A 9,185-nucleotide genomic window follows, 5' to 3' on the forward strand; every position below is an offset into this window, starting at 1 on the left:
TGTGAATACCTAGGCAGGCTGTTAACCTGCTTTTTCTAGTCTTGATACTAAATAAGGCAAATCCAGGCTCAAGGGAAGAAGAAATTCTGTTGATTGAAAAGTTTAAACAAAGCAATTATTCTATCAAGTGCAGTAGGGGAGCTAAGTACCACGAAATATCAAACACCTGCAGGTTTCCAAGAAGTTCTCTGCTGAAAACCAGAAGCAGCTGGGTGGAGGAGAGACCATTTTATCAGTAACCAATGGGTTTCTGTGCTCCACTGACCTTGAAGTCAATACCGGTGCCAAGAGCTCACTGTCTGCTGTTTCTTCTTGCATTATTGGTTTGAGAACCATAAAAATGTCAGAGATTTACTATAAATCACAATTCAGTTTTGTTTTCACTTTTTTTTTTTTTTTTATGAGGGCCATATTCATTTGTGAATTGAGGGCTAGTAGTTAGCACAATGTGTCTCCTTGCCTTTTCCAGGGAGCTTTGCTGTATCTCTAACAGGGAGATTTGTGTTTTTGTGCTAATTTGGAGTGCAGGTGGGTGGGGCTGGGTGGGGGCAGCTGGTAGGAGCTGCAGGGCCCCTGCAGTGGGCTGTGGTGTGAGCCCAGACAGGACAAATGCCTATTTTCTTATCTCCCTTGCTGCTTTTTTTTTTTTTTTATAATCACTCGGATTCAGTTTCTGCTTTGGTAAGGTAGACATTCCATTTTTTTGGCCTGTTTTCCCTGAAGTTGTTGTGTGTGTCAAATTTGTCATGGTTTAATGGCTTACTGTATTTCCCTGCACTGGAACCACTAAACACATTTTCATCTAAGTTGGGATCTTTAAAGAATGATCATCTTATCCATCTGTTCAGAAAGCACGAAGACACAAATCTGGGTCAGAAAAGAGACTTGGAAAAATCCCCTGTACTCAATCAGTTTCTGGCAAGTGAATTTGTCTCATGACTTCAGGAGCTGGTGGAAAAAGAGAGAATTTAGCTGCAAAAATATTGTTATCAGCTCTTTGCTTGGAGCCATGGCAAACAGGTTTCCAGTTTTGTAGATGGTAGCAGAGAAACTCAAAAGGATATTTAACCTTAGGTTATTTTCTTTAATCTTAGAAGAAGCAGCCACCCGTTAACATATCTATATATATATTTATATATAGGAATATACAATCTTTTCTTTCCTAATCAGGTTTGTGTATCTCCCTTGATTGATTTTTCTTTTTCCTAAATCTTTAATAATTTTTCTTCATGGTTTCTGCATCCTGTCCAGGCTTTTCTTTCTGCTCTCTGTACGTGATACTGTAGTTAAAGACTATGGCTCTAGAAGAAATCTGCTTATTTCTTCATTGTTTCTGACAGGGGGGAAAAAGCCTCTGAAGATCAGATGGCTTAATTAAGTGTCATTTGGATTGGAAGATGGGAGGAAGGGAGTACATTTGGGGTATTGGAACTATTTTATAAGAATTAATTTATATAGGGATCATCTGTACACAAAGAAAAACAGGTTTTGTCCTTGCCTGCTTTTTGAACCCGGGTCCTGGGAGTGGAATCCACAGTTCACTGAATGTTTGAACTACAGATTCAGTTTTTTCTAGGATGAGCACCTTACCCCAATGGAGTTCCTGTGATTGCAATGGGGATTTGACATGCACAAGGCTTTTGACTGGTGTGCTGCTGAGGGTGAGTTGTGCTCCTTGCTCCTACTGCAATCACAGGAACCTGTGAGCCCATCCCAGAACACCTGGCCCCCTTGGGAAAAACCTTTTTTTCTGCAAAGTTGCTATTGATGTTTGCAATATTTGGTGCTGTTGAAGGCATTGTGAGGTCCTCTCAGTTGTTATTTATCAATATTTGTTGTTACTGATGTAGTTTCTTCATATTAATTAGCACAAAGGAACAGGATTGAAAGGACAAAGGCTGCATGCAGTTCTTGCTGGGGGAGGGAGTGAGATGGTCCTGCCACACCAGGATGGAGCTATTCTTTGTTGCTAGAGAGGAGCTCTGTTTCCTTTGAAGAGATGACACAGCAGGTCCTGGGGAGGCATTTGGCTCAGGCTCCTTTCCCAGCTCCTTTCTCCCTGCTCACTTTGGGTGTGCTCCTGCAGTGGCCTCTGAAACACAGAGCAAAGCAATTTCTGGGAACACCAACCCTGCCTTTGCGTGGCAAACAATGGTGGCAGCGAGGCTGGCACACACAGCACTGGTGATGGTCCTGTTCTGGGAAAAGTCACCAAAAAATATTCAATACACCATGGATTGCAGGGCTGGAATAGTGCAGACGCGTCAAAGCCTGGAAAGTTTAATGGAAAATTTTACATTCTTGTTGATTATTAACATGAGGACATTTTTCTACTTAAAAAGAAGAAAAACTAATTATTAGTTCTTGAGTGCTCTGTGACCACTGATCTTTATAGAGTACTATGATGACTGGAGCTGTGTGAATAACTGATGTTTCTGTTCCTTGGCAATACTAAATGTGGATAAATAGTTCAGTCAAATGAATTTCTTTTTTCTTCCACTTCTTGACTGTTGACTTTCATTTTTTTTTTGTAGCATTCAAAGCAGAATGGAAGAAAATGTCCAAGAAAACTTCAGTTTAAGATGCTTCGGTATTCTCAGATTTTTTAGTATCACTATGCTCTTAGCAATGCAAATGGTGCAGTGAAGTAGAAGTAAATTTCTAGCTGTTTTCCTGTTTTCATATTTGGTTTTGGTTTTGTTTGGTTTTGTTGGATTTTTTTTTTTTTAACTTGAGAGGTGGATTTTCATAGAATAATTTTGCTTCTATTTAGTAACAGTACCTTGCATATGGAAATCCCTAAAATGTGAGCGTAAGAACCTATCAGCTAAAGGCAATAAAAACAATTTTTAGTTTCTGGTGTCCACAAGAGGGGAAGAATCCTGCTTGTTGTTAGCATCTCTCTCAGGTTGTAAGGCTGATAGGGAGTTAAAGAGCCCCATACAGTGACCCCTCAGACCAAGCTGCTGAAAATAGCTATGTGTATTTGAGGAGAGATCCTCAGCCACCACAGAAGTTTTTTCCTCATTTTTGCTACATTTTTTTGTCCCTGCAGTTTTGGGCGTGGATCTGTGCATCCAAAGCAGAGAGCTCCAATGCATTCTGACCACAACTTTGCCCCTTAGACATGTCCAGCAAAGGCCAGAGGGGAGGAGCTGTGTTGTCCATCAGCTCACAATCTGCTAGTGTGAAATGCACAGTGAATATACACACTATTGTATTGAATGTTATATGCATATGCAATACATTAGGAGAATGCCGTGTATAATGCAGCCACCATATGTCATATAAAATAAAAATGAAGGGGGTATATGAGCAAATACTGTAGAGCATATGGCAATATGAATATTAACCTCAATCTATAAATAGCTTCTGAAGTGTCTGTTTTAAAACAGGGAAAGAAACTTAGCATAATAGCAATTGAGGAGAAATTGGGCGTCTTTTAAAGTTCTTGATGTCATGGAGGCAAAATACCATTTCAATACTTAGATTTAATATGTACTTCCCACAAAAATAAATCATGTAATATTTTCATGGCAGGCATAGAATTTTATGATTTTTATGACAATCATGGAATTGGGATTCATATTTTATAGATAGCACTAATAACAAAGAAAATGCACGGGAGAAAAGGTCTTAAGGAGGGAGGAATGGCAGTGAAGTCACAGAAAGGAATAGAAAACTTAGAGTATTTTTGATAGGTTTGGGGTTTGTATTCAGAATAGCTTTTGGTACATTCACAAGACAAGCACATTGATTTTGAATGTTAAAATGGAGAACAATAAATTTCCCAGTTTCTGATTGCAGTCACAGTAAGACTGAACTAATTGCTCTGGAGGAAATTTAATGTGTGTTTGATCTTAAGGCTGGTTTTGTTCATATATGGGGTTTGTACCTGCTGCCCATTAACCTGTGTCAGATTCTCCTGCCCCTTGATCTCCTGAAGGACAGAAGGGTATCACACATTTGGGTCACTCCTGTTTGCTCCTTGCATTCCCTATCAGTGAATGTTCCAAACCTAATCTTGTATGGAGAAGCTCTTGTTAGCAATGCCTTGTCAGCCAGCATTACCCCAAGGAAAGCAGGGTTTCCTGCTATGTGGGATGCTTTGAAGGGAGGGCAGAGAGCACTCGGAATTTATGCCCTAAGCAAAATTAAAAGATGAACCTTGATTATCTTGAGCCTCCCTGGCATATGGGGCAGCCTTAAAGCAGGGACAGCAGACAACAGTTTTACCAAGCAGCTTAATTGGGATGTTCTGCCAGGACAATGTGGGGGCTTGGATTCGATGCCCACCTTTGTTTATCAGGGGACCTTGAACTTGGGTTTCCTGCCTCCCTAGATCTGCAGTACTGATTTGGTTACTCTGGGGTACCACAAGTGAAATATTCCACATCTTTCATATGGAAACTGCTTCAGTTTTCACCCAGGCTTGGGTTCCATTCTGTTTACTGTATTTTGCTTTCTTTGTGAGTGGTGCTGCCTTGTGAATAGAAGTCTGGCTGGCTCTGGCTTCCCAAAGGGTGACTTCAGTCCTCAGGGGTAATTTTCAGCTTAATTACTTCTCATTTGAGTAGAGGGACCCAGCTAGCTGGAGGAAAAGCAGGCTGTAAGGAGAATGGAAACTGCTTGGGGAAGAAAGGGGAACATGCAGTGGGAAGAGAGGGAAATCTGTTTCTGTTACAGAAGACATGAGGTGCTCAGGAAGGAAGGCCCTGGCTGTGGGAGTATTCAGCTTCTGCCTTGAAGCAGCCAAGCTGCAGTGCCTGCCAAGAAAATGAAAAAGGATATTTTCTTTTACCAGGAATTAGCCCAGTACGTGTTTTCATTGCTGAGGGGGCACAGGATAATGCTGCTATCAGCTTCGTTATTTACTTCATCTCTGGCTCACTCAGCAGCTGCTTCCTTGAATCAACATGTCCCTACCAAATTATGGTAAGGTTTTTTTACTTAATTTCTGAAACAAGCCAAAAGTCTTTTAGGACAAGGAATAAATTGCTAGGGCAGACTGATTTGGGGCCAGTTTTAACGGCATTTCATAGAGTAGAAACTTTGAGGAAATTACCCTTTGAGCTGGCATGGACTTTCTAAAGACCAGGTTGTGTGTGAAGGGCTCAGTCCATGCCCCTGTCCTGGGATGCAGCACTAAGAAATACAATGGTGTTATTGAGGTGGTACTTTCTCACAGAATTTGTAGGAATTTTTCCTAGGAAACCTTCCAGCTCTCACCCAACAGGAAAAAAATTAAAAGCAGCAGCTCCTTCCTTTCATCCTGATGGCTACCAGCAAAGGGAAATACTGGGAACACTGGTAGTAGCAGTGGGCAACATTTCTGCTGTAAGTGTTTCATTTTCTACCACCTTATCTCAGGTCTCTGGACTGGTGCTGGCCTTAGGCATGGAAAATGTACTCTGTGAGGGTGAATACAGCATCACCTGTACACAAACCATATTGCAAATGCAGAGGGGCGGGTGCCAAAGTGCAGCTTGTGCTTTATCATGCAGTGGATGTGTGCTTTCACTGCTGTCAGTGCCTGGGGTTTGTTACCTGTGTGCTCAAGACCTGTGGGTTGGGAATCAGGTTGGCTCAATTTTAGATTTTCCTGGGAATTTGAACTGTTTGTAGAACATGGGAGGCTAAAGGTAGATGCACAGAGATTTTTTTTCTGTTTTCTTTTTCTTTTTTTTTAGAGATTAGTAACAGCCCTGCACTAGCCTGAGCCACTCACTGCCACAGGTCAAGTTATTAGAGGAGGAACCGTCTTGCAGGGTGACCCTGCAGCTGGCTGCTCACTTGCAGGAGTTACTCCTAAAAACCCTGTGACACTCTAGCATTTCTGTTTTTCCATATTATTAGGGTATGATGGACCCAAAAGGTTTGTATGTATAAGTTTTACTTCTTTAAGTGCACAATTATCTGATTGATCTGGTGCATGCTCTGTCAGTGTGTCTGTCACACTTCCCCTCAGCTACTCAGTTCACTGTGGTCTGCTGGTGGGGCATTTCATGTCATATTCTGTAGTATCTGCCAGGAACATAAGGAAAGGACTCCACAAAATATCTTAATTTTACCTTTACCTTCTAAATTATCATGATTTTTTAGCTCTAAGTGAGATACTTTGGTCCAGCCTTGCTTTGCTTTCCACCAGGTTAATAACAGTTAGCAGAAATAATACAGCAGAGCAGCCTTCTCATAGCAGTTGTCATTACTAGCTAGCATAGTAAAGAAAAATAATTGACTAGCAAAAGGTTTGATAACTCAGAGTTTTATGTTTCTCAGAAATGACTCATTCCCATATGCATCCTCCAAACTGCATTCTGCACACTGAACTCGCCATAACCTGCTCTTAGAGAGGCTCTTCTCTCACATTCCCATTTTGGCATTAGAAGCAATAAAAGTAACAGCAGCTTTGAAGAGCATGTAAATGTATAATGGCTTTCCAAAGCGGATTGATAATTACTTATTGCACTAAATAATCCTAGAAGTGTGTTAGAGGAGGAATGTGAGAAGAACGAATGAACTTACATAAGTAGAGAAATCTATGCATCCCTTCTGCTGTCTGATTCATTTAAACAGTCTTATTACTGTATCAGTGTGGAGGGGAGATAATGAAGGCTGTCTTATGTTGTTATATCTTTTTTCCAGCTTGTTTTATTTTAAGAAATGCAATGGTAGCTCTGGGTGGAGCTAAGAGTCACCACTGCCACTAGATTGTAGCATTTACTTCACTCTGCATAATGTGGAGCATACAGCAAACATGCTAAACGTAAAAATTGTAATTCTTGTGCAGTAATTATTTAGTATCTTGATGGTGATGGAGTTTTGTTATTTTGAAAAGTATTTCCTTTTGTACATTTTTTAAAAAATAAGCTTTCAGCTGGCACCAAGTAGATTAATTTGACCTTTTTAAAGCTAATTTCCAAGAATTACCTCCTCTTTTAAGCTAAATTATTTTGTAAATAAAAAGGTGTGACACAAGAGCATAGGATGCAATTGAGTTTTTTCATCAATGGCTGTCTCTTGAAATCAGTCAGCACAGCAGAGCTCAATACTTGTGAGAGGACAGCTAGTTACATGTTGCTGGCTACTTTTTTCTTTCTTCTCCTTTCTTTTTTTCTCTAATACTTTTTGGAGGTTGGCTTTTCTGCAGGTAGCTTTTAATTTAGTGGGTAAGAAATAACACTTGTTCTTTATCCATTCACAGTGAATATGAGATTCGTTCTTATGGTATGAGGGACTTGCTTTGGTATCTGCTGCAGGGATATTGGCAAAGTGGAATTTTTAAAGGCACTGAATGACACATGAAAAGAGGTAGCTCGGGTTGCATCCAGCTGAAATTCAAGTGTTCAGACTGATGCAGCTGCAAACATCCGTTTAAACCTTTAACTGAGTTGTGAGTAATTTAAAACTAATTGTTACTTGAGATGTACGCAGAGTGGCACTAAGAATGTGTCCTTCCCCCCTTCTGATGGTTTGGTTTGAGCTGAGTTTTCTGATGGTTTGGTTTGAGCTGAATGTTCTGATGGTTTGGTTTGAGCTGGATTTTCATGGGCTCTGCCCTGTGTTTGGCCACCAGGCCCCCCTGGCTGCCAGCAGCGGGGGCACCGAGGGCTTGAGCAGCAGCTATTTCTGAAGCAGCACTGTGGTGGACAACAAGACCTGGATATTGCAAAGGGGGAAAGTGCACGTCCCTTTTCCAATGTAATTTATTTTTATTTCCATCTGTGATCACAATTTTTGCCCTCAATGGAATCTTGGGACCGGGAACCTTATCCCTGGTGTAGGTGAAGGATGATGCAATGCTGACACAGTTTGTGCCTCCTCGTGTTCCTGTGTCCCACCTTCAACTCTGGCAGAGGGGTTATTGTGCTAGGCATCTGCAGGAATATTCTCTTCATTTAACCAGTTAAGGGAGCAATGATTTTGCAGCTGACATTTCAAATCTTATCTATCCGTCTGCTCTCACTGAGGAGGGTTAAAAGAACTACTTACTTGCCACAGAATCCATGACAAATTCATTGATATTGAATATATTTCAATTAGCAAAATTAAGTGGAAATATTTAACATTAATTGGTCAGTGGTGTTTTGGTTTTTTTTAAATGCCTACCTCTCCCTTCTGGAAAAGAATGTTTGTTTCCTTGTTTTCCTAACAAAAATTCTATGGAAAATGTTTGGAAATATCTTATTTTCAGGCTAAAATCCTTGGAAGAAATCAGCTAGAATTACACCTTCCCTGCGAAATAGCAGCAATTAGGACAGACGCCCTCCTCTAACTCTGAGCCAGGCAGCTTGGGTGACAAATATGTCAAATTAATACATCACCAGGTATGAAAGCGCAGTTAGAATTTGACTGAGGTACTTCCAGCCTGAAAAAGAGAACGATTTATCAATGCAAACTTAATAACATCTATTTGAATCTAACTAAAAATCAATATTTCATTACCAAATTGTTAGTGAGAATGAAGAAAAATTGCGGAAGTCGGGCAGTTTGGTGGAAGAGAAGCATCAGGAGTTCAATGCGAAGACGGGATGATTCATGAGGCCAAGCTGGTGGAAGGGTGAAGGAGGACGAATGCAGAAAACTTGGAGGGCCCTCTCTCTGGTGACCTTGGCAGCAAAAGGGGAAAAAAATACCAGAAAATGAAAGTGACTGTCAACTCCCAACAGGGATGGATCACACCATAAATCAAGCCTTGCCCTGAGAGAGAGGAGAGGGGCTTAGGGTGGGGGGCGGAAGCCGTTGGGTAATTTAACTCTTTGAACCTTGGATGCCTTTTATTCCTAGTTTAGCGAGTTGGTAAAACATATGTGAGCCCCTTCCTTTGCAGTGGTTTACATAAAAGTGTGTCACGGGCAGATAGATGGTGAAACATTGCTTTCCATTGGCTGGGATTTGGAGTACAGTACCAATAAGTATTTCCTGCAGCCCAGGAAAAGAGAAAAATGAGAGACGGAGGCTCCTGTGACACATAACTAAATCAGTTGGTTGGGAGGCCTAATCCGGGAGAGACTTTTGGGTGATTTGCAGGGGAAAAAAATATAGATTTAAGGACATTAGTATTTCTATTACTGAAATAATCTATTGATCCAAACAGCAAGCAAAAAAAATCACTCCTTTAGGCCTGCAGTACAAAGGAAGCGGAAGGTCTCTTGGCTTTTTTTAACTTTTAATATTTGTTTAGT

The 9,185-nt window shown here is 40.8% G+C and overlaps 1 long non-coding RNA gene across 1 annotated transcript; it reads left to right on the forward strand.

Annotated features, from left to right (window-relative positions):
• Positions 1 to 1,618: 1,618 nt before the first annotated feature.
• Positions 1,619 to 8,827, forward strand: LOC135452904 (uncharacterized). The gene is made up of 8 exons (XR_010441728.1): positions 1,619 to 1,661; positions 2,535 to 2,590; positions 4,805 to 4,935; positions 5,198 to 5,337; positions 5,691 to 5,875; positions 7,205 to 7,393; positions 8,195 to 8,327; positions 8,457 to 8,827. It is a non-coding gene; the product is annotated as an uncharacterized LOC135452904 (long non-coding RNA).
• Positions 8,828 to 9,185: the final 358 nt, after the last annotated feature.

This window comes from Zonotrichia leucophrys, chromosome 11 (genome assembly GCF_028769735.1).
Source record: "Zonotrichia leucophrys gambelii isolate GWCS_2022_RI chromosome 11, RI_Zleu_2.0, whole genome shotgun sequence".
Classification (NCBI taxonomy): Eukaryota; Metazoa; Chordata; class Aves; order Passeriformes; family Passerellidae; genus Zonotrichia; species Zonotrichia leucophrys.